The 13657-nt window shown below is 39.0% G+C and overlaps 1 long non-coding RNA gene across 1 annotated transcript in view; it reads right to left on the bottom strand.

Moving 5' to 3' along the window:
• LOC148222245 (uncharacterized) overlaps nt 1-13657 on the bottom strand; it is a 233191-nt gene that overhangs the window by 48175 nt on the left and 171359 nt on the right. The window contains exon 6 of the long non-coding RNA XR_015806529.1: nt 607-710. This is a non-coding gene — a long non-coding RNA (uncharacterized LOC148222245). The remainder of the gene's footprint in view (nt 1-606; nt 711-13657) is intronic.

Raw genomic sequence — 13657 nt, 5'->3', positions numbered from 1 at the left:
GAGCCATCCTAGAATTGTTTAGTTGGGAGCAAATAAGCAAATCAACTTCTGACAACTGCCCCTGTGACAGCAGGCAGCAGCTGCATCACTGCCTTGCCTTGCTGAGCAAAAGCCTGGGAGAAGTCAGTGACTAACTCCAGTCAATAAGCACACCCACTGGTATTATAATGCAGAAGAATTGATGGAAGGAGCTCCTGAAAAAAGTTTCTAATTATACTAATCCCAAAATGTACCAGCAGAAATCAGTTCTGCATTCCTGCCCATAGGAACTGAGGTGTACAGTTGTGTGCAGCTCCCTGAATATAGCAGGGTCTCAGAAATTCTCAAGTGAAGACTAGGACCTGGTTTAATACAGCCTTATCACATTTCTAGATCTGAATGGCCCTGGGTTTATATTTTTTAAAATATACTTCCTGTCAAGGTATCTATCCAGTGTGAACAATTCCTCATGGAATTGCAACAAGCAAAGCTTCTATTGATTTGCCAAAGGTCATCATCTCCTGTTTATAGCCAAGCTCATGTTTGTTTACATCAGGTGTTCTCTTCTTCCTCTTATATCAGCCGGCTGAGCTTGAGAACAGTAAAAAAACGCCAAAGACAGCTCACCTTGTCACCCTTGATCAGCAGGAGTTCTCTTTGCATGAAGTTCTGCCTGCAGAGCATCATCACAGCAGATTTCTGTGTCTCACATCTGAGAGGGGCAGGATCACCTGCACACAGAATACAAGTTACTCCTCCAGAACAACATAAACACTTTGAAATAGGGGATCCACAGCCCTATGGCTTCTCTCCTATTCTCTTTTGGCTTTTCCCTAAAAGAAGTAGCACAGAATACGGTACAACACAAAATACGTTCACAGAGGCTAAAAAGAGAGCTGAGCTGTTTCCATTCAGCCCATCAGGGTCCTTTGGTTCAACGTGGCTTCTTTCAACATGTAAGTGCAGTGCCATCCACAGCAAGAAATAGCCCAAGTGATGCCCACAGAGGGGCTGGGCATAGCTGGTACCCCCAAACATACCACACAAAGTGAAATACATCACAGTTAGAGCACTGTATGCTATAGGACATCTTTGAACATGGTGAAAGCATAAGGGGGATGATGGCCAAACAAGAAAGGAAATCCTTTATTTCAGAAGTTCCTTTTTTCCTGGTTATTAAATCAAATCTGACCATCTCCTAAATTTATTTTATCATCTTCTATTGAATTTTTATATAGAATTTTCCATGCACATATTACTTCCAAATTTTCATTATTGCTGCCCTATTTTTAACCTCACTCTTCCCAGAACTTGGCTCATAGATATGATGCATAAACCACAAGGCTACGCTGGCTAATCTTGTAACAAAAATGAAATTTATAATACTTTGCATAGAAAACATCAACACTTTCCACAACTGCTTCAGCACTAAAGTTTTAACAACCAAATATGTGAATAAAGCATGTATCTTATCAGGCTATTAGTTTGGTATATCATTTTGCAAAGTTCATGATTCTCCCCCTCAGGCTTCAGTCTCTCCAAGGATGAAAGATATATGCCATTAATATAGTTCTAGAGAAGGTACATAACAGAAGTTAGATTGCAGATATAAGATAGATGAAACAAAGATTCAGTGTTGATTTGCAGGGTTAGCAGATGACCGGTCCTCATAAATCAAACAAAACCCAAGCAAGAGATAAGATATCCCAAAGGAGTTAGCCTCATCATTTCTTACTGACCTCTTTATTTCACATTTAATTCAAAAGGTTATTTCAACACAATCTAACTGTACAGGACTCCAAGTTCAAGTCAGAAAAAGATGCCAAATGTCCACAATCTTGCTGGCACAATAAACAATAAAGAAGGTTCTGAGCACTTTACCAGATCCAAATGTTAATTGTCATATTTCAGTTCCTACAGGTAATATTTGACAATTCTCTTCCTTTTACCTGAAAGCATGAGAAGGAGGTGAGACAAGAAAAATGTCTCTCAAGTTGCTACACCAAATAATGTTTCATGCCTCTAGGAAAGAAGTGCTACAACTGACCAATTCTGAAAACATTCCATCCTATCATCACAGGACAGAGCTAATACAGACAAATAATTAGCTACCTCACACTGTCCTTCCAGAATTGCTTCATCTCAATCCCTGAACCCTTCACAAGGCACCAGCACTATGATTTGCACTGCTGCTTGTTTTACAAGCAAATCAGCCACATCTTTTTCTAAAACTCTATTTTTTTATGATCATTGAGTAATGTCTGTAACACATTCTTGATATGAAAGCTGCTCAGCATCATGAGTCAGTGCCCTCCTCCCCCAGCCCCAGCAGGAGTGACAGATCCCAGCACTGATGCCTCAGCTCAGGCTTCATTTCATTTCATTACACAGAGTAATAGGCCAATATCCACAGCTCGGGCAGGCTGAGCCAGGAAATTCAAACTGCTGCTGCTTATTAAACATCGTGCCATCAAATCACGTTAGGAGCATTAAAATGTAAATAAATACAGTTGGGTCACTGGTTAGACTTCTCCTTAGCTCATCCTTGAAGTGGTTTGAGAAATCTTTTTGCAAATACCTCGGTGAAGCACCAAAGGTTCTTTAAAGATGTTTGCCTTTGAAGATCCAGCTGCAACAGGATTAAATTTACTTTAGCAGCAGTCTGTGGTTACAAAAAGACATCCTCCCAACTGGGGGATACCTAGAGTGCATCCTAGCAGCTTTCAAACCATTGGAGCCAACAAAGGCAGCCACCTTCTATGTACACCAAGGAGGTAAAAAAAAGTTTAAAAGTGATAATACTGTTGGAGTGCTCCCAGTGTCCATCTTAGACATAGAAAGAGCTGTAGAAATATATTTCAGTTTCAGTTGTGGGAATGAAAGAATAGGTGCCCTCTCCCCAGGCCACAGAGTGTGAGGGTAAGGGGTGTTTCTTTTTCACACATTTGCTTATCTTAGACATATGATCTATACCTTAAATTTAGCTTTATTCCAAATGAAGTCACTGGAACGTCACATTACTTTTAGATTATTTTTATTTTTAAAAAAATCCGAGCCCAGGGTCATGTGTAGGCAAATATCTAAGTGAATGGGAAGCCAAGGATTGATTCCTTTGAGGCTAAAAGCCTGCACAAATCAAGATGCAGAGAGCTTTTAATAAAGTACAGTATTGGATGACCAGTGCTGGTATTTTTCCATTGTTCTGACCTAGAAGTGCCCAGCTGGGCAGGCCTTCCACAGCTACACTCATGCATGTGGAAGAATTTGGTATCAAGGCATGCTGAGCACTGGGAAATCTTCATGATTATTGAGCTACAGTAACTGCACTTTAACCAACTCTAAGGGCTGTGTGAGTGAGTCCAAACATGATGTCTCATCATTTTAGCATGGTGCACACTACATTTACCCTCTGAAGAGGATTAGAGTAAAACAACCAAGTACCTGGGATTAGAGAAACACATTCTGACCTTGCAACAGGCATTTCACACACTCTTTAAAGAAATCACAACATATTATCATATTTAAAGAGAGGCATTAACTGCAATTTCACTATGCCTTATTTTACCTCTGAAATTGATGTATCTGGAAAAACCTAGGAAAATGTGGGGTTATTACTTTCATTTATTTGGTGCCTTTCTCAAATATGATAACACAGCTATATTAATTAGGTAAAGAAAATGGACTGGAAGAAAGCAGAAGGAGCTCAAAATATTGAACCAATGCCCAAAAAGTCAAGGAAAGTCTTTCATTGAGCATAATGGCTTCAGAGCAAATTCTGGAAAGAGCTCAGTGCCTCTACAATGTAAGTTCAAGGTTCATGCAGAGTGAAGTAAAATCATGGGTCCCTTTAAATTACCACAGCTCTAGCTGACCTTTACCTGACTGCCATGGAGAAGTGAACAGCTCCTTGATTTCTATTGTAGAGGAAGCCCTGCAAATAAACAAATAGGGTTCCACTAGTCAAAATTAAATAGAAACCTCTTTGTAGTGTATTAACCTGTATATTTGTTTGGACAGGCACAAGAATGTGTTGAGAAGGAGGCTGAAATGAGCAAAATCTTTGGACCTATGACATGGAATATAATTCTATCAGCACCTGAATTTTTTTGACATTTGGCAATGCTTTTTTTCCTACAACTAGAACGCATGGTATTTGAAATTCAGCTCTGGTAAGTAATCACACATGTGATTTCAGAATTTGCTTTCCATTAACATTAATGTCAATTCAAAAGCATAAATATTTGTAAAGGGCAAACAGGCACAACTACATCAAGTCACTTGAAAGGCAATCATGTGTGTATTCAAACTGCTCTTACAATCTCAACCCTATTCCTTTCAAGCACCCCATTTCATGGTGGTTGTACTATTTCTCTTGCTATGGGTATGCACACTTTAATTTTCTATCGCTGCTAGAATTTGTGTTAAGAATCCACAAACGTGAAGGTTCTGTAATGAAATTCTCATCTTGAACATGTTAAAACACAGTTGTGAAAGACAGCAAGACTAAACCAGGACAGTGGGTGTGCAGTAACAGCCAAGAGCTTTAAACAGCATGAAAGACAGAAGCTTAGAGGTTCAAAGCCAGCTGTAAAAATTCTCATCTGACTTCTTGATGCAAAATTAAGCAGGGCTACTATAAAGGAATATGGTGCTGCCTTGGATTTCAAGTAGCCTCTGTATTTCCACAACGTGTGGTAACAGAAGTAGAGAAAAATATGTGAAGGTTTCCCCAAGTATCACAGTGATGGAGCCACAAGGGGAAAAAATATCTACAGGAAAATGTCCCTATAAAATTTTTTTTAAAAAGTTAAGTCGACTTAAGTAAAGCCTGGGTTTACTCTGGACACCATGATTCTTACATCTTTATAATCCTTACATCACCACTTTTCAACAAGACTTGGGGTAGTTGTCTGAGTCACAAAGGCCAACAAGGCAGAAAGTCCCTTGGCTTTGCCCCCTCTTACTTTCATCCCAAATCCCCTCCATGTTTAGCTCTAATTTGTGACAAAAGTTTTAATATTAATCTGCAGAGACTCTTAATATTAAGAAAGTTTCTCTACTATTATTATAACCATTTGACTTCCTAGGATGGTGTCTTTAAATGTGTCCCAGCATTTACAAAACCATAACCAGGCCAGCTCAGAAATCTAAGGGAGCTCAAAGCCTTGGACATAATCCCTTGTACATTCAATACAGTTCATGATCCTTTCATGCATGTTTATTCATTTGTTCCTAGTTTTGCAATGTTAATGAAAACCAAACCCAAGCAAGCTTTATTAGATTTTCATTGCAAATATTTGCAGCTGAGATGCAGTTAATTAAAATTAAAACAAAAAAATATACCTTGCAGAGCGTGTTCACTATGGAAAACTATTTATGTACACTTTTCCTTGATCTCTTTGGCAAGGTCTGTGTTAAATCAGGATTTCAGAAGATGGGACTGAAATAATTTAGGATAGAACCACATACTGGAAACTTGCTTGAAATTTTCATCATATTGTGGATAAAAGAGATCAACTCTAAATGAAGATTTAAGACATTTGTTTGTTTTCTTAACCCTGAATCTACTTTAGCTATATCTGGAACTTGCCTAAAAAAGTCCAAGAACGAGTAGCAGATAACACCATACTGCCACAATGACACTGCTTATTCTTACAGAAACAGTACTTGCATCACTAACAAAAACATTGGTATTTAATAATTAAACACAAAATTACTTGCTACTAACGAATTTTTGTTGTTGTTGTTGTTGTTGTTGTTGTTGTTGAAGGTGTGAGTTTTTATGTCAGCATTAGTGAGAACAGAAACTGGTCAAGTAACCCTCTGCACATGAAGAAAAACAAATCGAGCACAAGAAAGCTAAATTTAGTAAAATTGAATATTCATGTTTATCATTTGCTACCCCCTTTTATAAAATAAAGCTGTGTATAGGTGTATATGACTTCTTATTGTTAGTGATGAATGTCACGACATTAAAAGACTGTATAAGAGCTAAGGCTAGTTCATATTTTGTTAAGGGCAGCTACACTGGGAGAAGATCAAATCACACGAAGTTAAAGGGATACATGCATTTATGTCCTCCAAGGGTGCATTGGAACTAAGTGCCCCTGCAGAAAGCATTGCTGTCACTTCACAGCAGTCTCCAGCACACACACCACATGTCAAGGGCTCCAGCACAGCTCCCCAAGCAAAATGCCCTTGCAGGCTCCTGTGCTCAAGGCAAGGTGCTGAGTAGGGCAGACACCTGCAGTGAGGTGCTGGGGAAAAACCACAGCTCTGAGGGACACAGGAAAACCAGAACTACCTGTTTGCACAGCTTTTGAGGACCACTGTTTAAACATAAAAACAGTGACTTGGGACAGAAGGAGGCACAACTCGTTTGGACACATCTTGGACAGCAGCTGCTGCCACCGCTCCCCTCTGTCCCCCCTCAGTGGGACATGTGGGGACACGGAGGTGCCACCAGCTGCCTGCCCAGCAGACCTGGCAGCAGCCTCAGTGGACATGACATCCAAAATTGCTGCCAATGATCTATTTAAAAAGCCTTTTAGCTTTCTTTGTGCATTCAGGGAATCTATACAAGCCAGGGATCATTTGGTCCAAAACCAAATTTATCTTCTCTGTTATTTCGGGGGAAACATCCTAGCTACTATCAATTGTGTGTAGGCTTGATGTGGAAGATGTTCCATTCTCAAATCTCTCAAATTTATTCTTATTTACTCTCCTTTTCCTCACATTGGTTCCATAAGACCTGATGTATTTATATTAACACATTTTCTTGCAGCTAGAGACCTCTCTGGAAATTTTGTCTCTATCACTCATGAAGACCTTTTAATACAGCATAGCAAATCCTGTCCTGCTAGCTGCAGTTCATGGCTTTTTTTTTCCTCCCTTTTTTTTCATCTGTAAAGTCACTAGAAAACACTAGAAATAAATTCATGAACCCTCTAGAGTAGCAAATTTAATTGGTGTTTTTTCCCAGGCTCTGTAGGACAAGTACAAGTCATGTTTCAAGCTGAAACAAAAGGACTGATTTAAAGCCCTTTTTCCTTTGATATCAAACTGGGATCACTTCATAGGAATATGACTATTTTGAAAAGAGACTGACTCATATTTTAAACCCTTTAAAGCAAATCACAAGAATGAAACTTTATGACATCATTTTAAAGCAACTTAAGGGTACAACTAGCTAGCAGAAAATACTACCATCTGTTTAAAACCTTCCAAAATTAAATTAAAACTAATTTACTGGATTTGGGGTTACATATTTGTACTTTCACATAGATGTAAAACATAGTGGACCTGGTTGTAATACTCTAGCAACTAACATGGGCTTTACTTATGGATGATATTAGCTATTTAAAAATTAATAGCATTATAACTTTCCAGGAAAATGGCAGACTCTCTGGAGGAGCATAGCATAATGGCAGCTCAATTTATTTTGAAATGTTTGGTTAGAGCTGATTCTTGGAAATAGCTCAGCTGTAAGCCCATACAAATGCAATCCACCAGCACAGGATTGAGGAATGAAATCCTTTACCACACCTAGAAATGCAAAGCCTGATTCAAAACAGCTGTTTCTAAAGGTCCTATCGTCTGCTCAGGAGGGTAAAACAACAAATAAAATCAGACCTTACTCTTTGAAATTATGAAAGGTACCCTTATTTCACTAGGTGGCTGTTTTTAGAAGCTTTGCTTGGTTTGTTGTGGTTCTAATACACCTTACAAGTCACATCTATCCAGCAGGATTTCTGGAGGGCATCTATCTGCCTGCAATATCTCTTCTTTAGTGTTCAGCTCCTACTTGGTTTAATAAATTTTCTCTCAGCTTCTAAAAGTCATGGTGCCATTTTAGGACACAACTGTGCTAAGGAGAGAGCAAAGTGTACCAGGTAGCTTAGCTAAAATCATTTGCTACTGTGTGATACATCTGTTACAGATTTTCTCCTGGACTGAGATAAGGCTGGAGCTGATTCATCTACAGATGAATACCAGAAAGTTTAAATTGGAAGAGGGGATTATAAAGAAAAAAAAAATCCTTAGGTCTTTAAATGATGAACTGAAAATGAAATATGCCTCACCAAGTGACTTTCAGGGTTTACAGCTCTCAAGATATCTTTCAAATAATCACCTTTCACTGTCCCATGTTTACCACAGGAAATTGCTCCTGGCCAAAGACCTGTATGGTGACTACAGGCCACTCCACTCCAGGAGTGTGCCTGGCACTGCTGGCAGCATCTGAGGGGGTACCTGAGCTGCTGCTGTTGCACACAACCTCCTCCTCTCCTCACCAGAGTGAGCCCCTCACTTGTGCACAGGTCAGGGTGTCTGGGAGCCCAAGTGCCACTCGAACAGATGTCAGAAAGAGCCATGATCTGGGAGGAAAACCCAAAAAGCTTGGCTGCCTGCTACAGGACAGAAATCTCCCTGCTGAGATATTTACAAACTTAGGAAAACCTGTCTGCCACCTTGTTCTGTTCATGGCTCCTGCTCCCACATCCCACAGCTGACAGGAGAGCCCATGGGATCCTGCAGGGTTGAACCTCACTGTGTTTGCCAAGAGAGGGAATGGCACCCTAATGAGGATGAAGTATGTCAGTAGGACAAAGGAGGTTTCAAAATTAGCCTGTGACCATCTTATTTTAACAACATCACCACTGTCTCAATGCATATCTTTTAACTGGCAGAAGATACAAAGACTCAGCTATTCCTCAAGGCATTTTCAGAAGCATTTATCTTTAGTTTTGCTTTTCCCCAAAGTCTTCAGCTCTAAAGACTAAGGGAATTGCTTAGGGTGACTCACACCCAGGCTTTACTAGAAGCATGAAACTCTGTGCTCTTACAGACACTCAGTATTTGAAACAGACTTTTCCTAACAAGTTACTAGAAGAAAAAAACTAAATTGCAGAAAATGGAAAGCTTATGCTCATTGCCCCTCTGGATTCCAGAATCATGGACTTCAGTCCTAAAGACCCTCCATTCAGAGCTCTGTGTACCTGCCTTACCAGACCACTAAGCTGCATCACCTCCAAGAGGATGCTGCAATTCTGTGCATACTGCACAGCTCTGTGTGTACTACCATTTCACTTTAAATACATATATGCTTTCTAAGAAAGATAGGTAAAGTGTTTAAAATTTCGGCCTGATTCTCCTGAAGATTAGTCATAATAAAGTAAGGAATGGATTTCTTCTAATACTGCCATAAAGATTCAATGAGTCACTGTCCTATAGGTGCCTGGGAGGCAGCAACCAGTGGGAATAGTTGTTTTTACAGTAAACCATAAAAATGCATTAAGTTACAGAAGTAACTATTAGCTAAGCTGCTGAATCATACATCTCATGCTGAAGTATTCACAATGTCATGATCCCCTGAGAATTTACCTCTAAGCTGCAGATCAAATGTGAAATCACAAAACCCAACAAACTAAGCACTATGGAAATAAGTTGAAAATTGAGGTGCCATCCTGCAATTTGTAAAGAATTTAATAGTTACCAGAATGAAGATTATTTCCTGTAACTGACACAGAATCAGTCTCTCAGCAGGAGCTGTGTTAGTTTATGAATCAGCCACAAAGCACCACCAGACAGGTACAATATTTTGGATTTCATCTGAATAATAGCCTACTGAAAAACAAATTTCATCATCCTTTGCTGTTATATTCATCACCAACTAACCAAAGTGGATTCCTTACACTTATTCTAGAAGCTTCATTTAAGTCTGTCATGGACAGCTCTGCAAAATTTTTGTCACTTCTAAGGCAAGGCAAGTGGTGCCTTTCGTAAGGACTTAATCAGTGGACAGAGATCAGAAGAAAAATATTTCTAAAATAAGCCACAAACTTGGCTTCTACTTTGAATTTTGCCTTTTGTCATATCACGTAGTCACAAGAGCAAACTATCCCAGTCCAGCACAATACCTGACATTATTTTATTGTGCTTCCCTGGCAGCTTACAGAAATCCTTCATAACATATTTATCATCTGCTCCTGAATCATTGATTGATACTGGTCTCAGCTACTTTTTCTGGCAAGGTTTTCAAGACCTCATGAGCAAGAAGCTGTCTCAAAAACCACTGAGAAATTCAATTAAAGACAACTTCACTAAAAAGAATAGCACATTTCCTCATTTTCTAAAGCTACTAAATGACACAATATATGCTTTAACTAACTTGACATTTTCAAGATAATCTATTACCTGTGAGATTGCCCTTGGAGACTCAAGCCCTGGGTTGCATGTTGGCTGCTAGACTCTGACAATGGAATTCAGTTGTGCAGGTATCATTGTTTCTCCACCCTTTTACAGGAACTGAAGTGTATTTTGATATTGTGCTGAAATTCATCTACAGCACTGGCTTGTGGCTAAATCATTGACATGAAAGTTGCAATGACACAAATTCTCTGAGACAAAGAAAACCTGGGACTGAAATTTACTGTAAATAAATTTAAACTAAATGCACAGCCCTGGAATGTTGTCACTTTAAAAGTCATCAATTTCTTCTTAAACTCTCTTAAATCACTATTAAAGCTAGTGAAAAGTTTAAAAAATCCAATCAAAAGAAGCCCCTACGATAAAAGTAGCTTCTTGCTTTAGATAAGAATTTTGCTCAGTAGAGAAAAATGTCTTGAGCAAACAAGAGATGGTACATGATTCAAATTACAACTGTACACAGAAGTAATTAAAAAAAATTATTTGTCCTAGAAGAATGACTTGCACTCCAATGAATTGAAATATAAATTATAAAGCTCAATTTTATTATGAATCCTTTATCTTTGCTACAGCCATGTCTGCCCAAGTATACACTATACTCCTAAGGGAATACTTTTAAAACACAAGAGATTTCACCATAGCTACTTTTCCCTCAAGAAATGTTTCTAAAAGAACTCCTACCTTTGCATCCCACAACAATAAATAAGTCAGAAGATTCTTCTCTTGACAAATTATTGATTATTACTTCCAAGGATTAAATCTTAATATGCCAGAAACTGAATCATCATATTTTGATGGCAGTTAAGCAGGTATTAAAATACCAATATCTCAGAGGTATTGATAAGTCTTTTTCATAATAGGTCAAAAAATGCCCACTTAGAACTGTACGGGTGACAATCTTGCTCTCAGTCACCTCATTTTTACCAGAGCATTTCCCATTTTCCTGCTATTAGATCATAACAACCCTAAGAAGATCTACAGAAAAGCATAAGTGATATTCACCCCAGCCTGACGATGTTACCCTGGGCCTCTCCTGCATTTCAGGACTGTGGGCTGGCACCTCTGCCATGCCACCACCCCTTGCCCAGGCAGGAGGGAGGCTCCTGGAGCGAGGGACACCGTGCCAGCAGCAGCCTGTGCCCAGCTCCTGTGAGCCAAGGAACATCTGCCCACATCTGGCAGCAAATCCACGTAAACCAGTCTGCCAAAGGGGGAATTACACTCCTTGGGAGTAAAGGTTTTTGACAGGATTTCCTTGAGTAATTTGCATGGAGGGCTGGTCGACCTTGGAAGATCAGCCTGTAATAGGGGAACTAATGTATGAAATTGCACAAGGGAAGACACAAGACAGCAAGCAACTGATTAGGAAGAGGACTTGGGGACTGTATCAAGCTTCAGTGTTTTTCTCAACCTGGATTCAATTTTATTAGAAGCACTACTCTTTTCTCTCTTCCGTTTTCAAAGATTGATCCCTGTATTTCAGTGACTATATGACAATTTCTGCTATTTATCTATTTATTCTCCTTGGCGCCATGCCTAAGCACCTCTGCCAGACTTCCTAACACACATAGATCTCCCATGCAGAGCTTTTACACAAGGGACAGGCATCTGGGGCAGCAATTCACAGGTTAAGGAGGGACCATTATTTGCTGTTACTGCCAAGAAATGCATCTTCATTCAGCCCCACCAAGAGGTTTCAGAAAATCTCTTTGCTTCTTCCAACTACATCAAGTCATACAAAATCACCCCTTACCTTCTGCAAAGGGCTTTGCTTCTCTCAGATGCTCACAGCCACAGCATCACTGCTTTGAGACTAGAGAAATATTTCAGCCAGAAAAAACTCCTTGTTGAATAGGAGCAGACCCAGAAGTAGATTGAATGCAATTCTTCTTGACAGCTTGAAACTTTTACCCTCTCCTTTCTCATTGACAAGTTTTACTGTAGGAAAGACAATGGACTCCTTCAGCATCTGTGTGAAATTACTTTACTCATTTAAGCATTTATGAATGAAATCATTTAGGAAATGATACTTTGCCTCTGGGAAAGTAGGCTAACAAACTTGAATAAATGTAATTACTTGCTTGTTAGTTACTCCTCAAGATGGATAAAGGTTTCTGAAAAATCTTGACATGGTGTGGGAGAACAATTAGATCTACTCTTCATTTCTTCTATTACTTCCTACACAATCTTCTGTTGCATTAATCCTAGGAAAACTAGGGGTTTTCTTCTAAGATTTCTTTTTTTCCTAAGATTTCCCATCCATGCGACCATGGCAGCAAGACTAATCTCAAAGCTGGCCCGGGCACAGTGGTAATTGCAATAACCAGTGCTTACAAAACCTGCACAATTTTACAGGAGCATTAAGCAACACCAGCACCAAGCACCAAATGCAGAGCCCAACCTTTCTGAATCAGCTCATCCAAACTACTGACACAGAACAGCAAAGATTTCAGTTTGACTTCTCCAAAGAGTGGAACACAAGCTGCAATTATTAATTACAAGAATACAAAACCTTAGCTGGAAAGTTCTTTAATTGTCCTTTTTTCATAAAAACAATTTTATCTCGGCAAGCAGTTTATAAACATTCTCTTATCTACTACTGGGGTTGTTAGACTAATTTTTTTTCTTAAAACAGTTAAGCTCCTTAGATAGATGAATTAAAATCTACAGTTTAAAAAATAACCTGAAGCAATATGCTTTCTGCTCAAATTAGCATTTTTCTTTGAAAATGATCTTTTCAACTTTTGTTTCAAACAAAAGACATAAAACAAAAATCCTAACAGTATTTTTAAATAACTCATTTTTTGTTTAGTTAATATGAAATCCAGGCAAATCCTCCTTATATTGAGCTACTCTGTAAGAGTTCACTGAAAACACTTCTGGAAAAAATTCTGGTTTTATTTAAAAATTGTGCACTAAAGCATTTGGAATTGAGCAAATCCTAGCTTAATGCAGAAAGCACTGGAGCACACATTTAAATTTCCTTACACGATCCCAATAAGTGAAGTGTAAAAATAAAGCAAATCTCATGTGTGTTTGCAATATTGTAACTTTGGGGCCCTGACCACCCAAACGTGTCTGCAAACTAGAATGACCACACAGTAAGCAACAGTACAGAAAAGACCAAAAAAGCCAGGTCTAATCTCCAGACACGAACTCTTTTCAGCCTTCATTTCAAACTGTTAAAAATTATATTTGTGTTCACAACCCACGTTTTTTCTTAATGCACTTGTTTGAAACACACATGACTGGATTTGAGAGAACACAATGCAGAGAAAAGCATAAATGAAGCAGTGAAAGCTGTATGGGTACTCTGTAAGCCTGGTATTGCTTGCAGGAAACCAAATTAATATGTTAAATATCAATATCACTTCAGCACATCCTCTTCTCCCTCTGAGACACAGAGGAGCACACAGAGCCCACAGCACAATAACTCACCACGGTTACACATGGCCTGGCCACTGCAGAGCCA

The sequence above is a fragment of the Sturnus vulgaris genome, chromosome 13 (assembly GCF_052056855.1).
Source record: "Sturnus vulgaris isolate bStuVul1 chromosome 13, bStuVul1.hap1, whole genome shotgun sequence".
Lineage (NCBI taxonomy): Eukaryota > Metazoa > Chordata > Aves > Passeriformes > Sturnidae > Sturnus > Sturnus vulgaris.
This window is presented reverse-complemented; position numbering and strand designations above follow the sequence as displayed.